Below are 1,154 nucleotides of genomic sequence, written 5' to 3' on the forward strand. Positions count from 1 at the left end.
TGTGTGTGTGTGTGTGTGTGTGTGTGTGTGTGTGTGTGTGTGTGTGTGTGTGTGTGTGTGTATGTGTGTGTGCTTGTGTGCGTGTGTGTATGTGTGCGTGTGTGTGTTTGTGTGCTTGTGTATGTGTGTGTGTGTGCATGTGTGTGTGCGCGCGTGCGTGTCTATGGAGTTACACTGATCTCAGATATACAGTAGAATCATCATTTACTCAACCAAATCTCAAATTTTCAATCACTTACCCGCACACCGAGCTTAAAACCAACAATGCTGTTTTCACTCAGTAACAAGTAATTAATCTTAAGTATTCTCTGTTAGTTACCACACATTTTGTTTCTTAGTTTCACCTCTATTAACCGTACGTCTACCTATAAGCTAAATTAACATTCCACCCTGCCACTACCCAGCATTCACTTACAGCCGTTCATTAACTCATTAAAAACATCTTCATACTCCTATCAAACCCCTACAGTTCTATGCCGGGAACTGAGGCAATCACCTACACACCCAACCACACAAACACACAAACACGCACGGACACACACACACACACACACACACACACACACGCGCGCGCGCGCGCACGCACACACACGCACATATCATACCCCCTTATTTCAATAGCTAAACACTTAAGTACCCTTGTAACGTTTAAGTACCAGCCGATCACTAAATTCTATTACATATCCTACATCTTATGGAGAAGACACCTATTTCTAATAAAATACAGCTCGAAAATATTTACACAGCCTTAAGAATCGATGAACGAAACTGTCAGAAACAGGGATACATTGATTTTTTTCGATTTCTGAAATAATATATCATTTCATCATAGTAATGAGTTTTCTGATTTCATAGTGGTTTGTAGACACAGTACTCAATCCTTCATCTACACAAACACAGATATATTTCTTGTGACACACACACACACACACACACACAAACATAGACACACACTGAGACACACACAGACACACGTACATACAAGCGTACATACACATGTGTAAGTGTAAGTGTGAGTGTATGAGCAACTGCATGTTCGCATATATATATGCATGTATTTATCTATATATACGTAGGTATGTATGTATATATATGTATATATATATATGTGTGTATATATATATATATATATATATATATATATATATATATAT

This window comes from Octopus bimaculoides, chromosome 11 (assembly GCF_001194135.2).
Source record: "Octopus bimaculoides isolate UCB-OBI-ISO-001 chromosome 11, ASM119413v2, whole genome shotgun sequence".
Taxonomy (NCBI): Eukaryota; Metazoa; Mollusca; class Cephalopoda; order Octopoda; family Octopodidae; genus Octopus; species Octopus bimaculoides.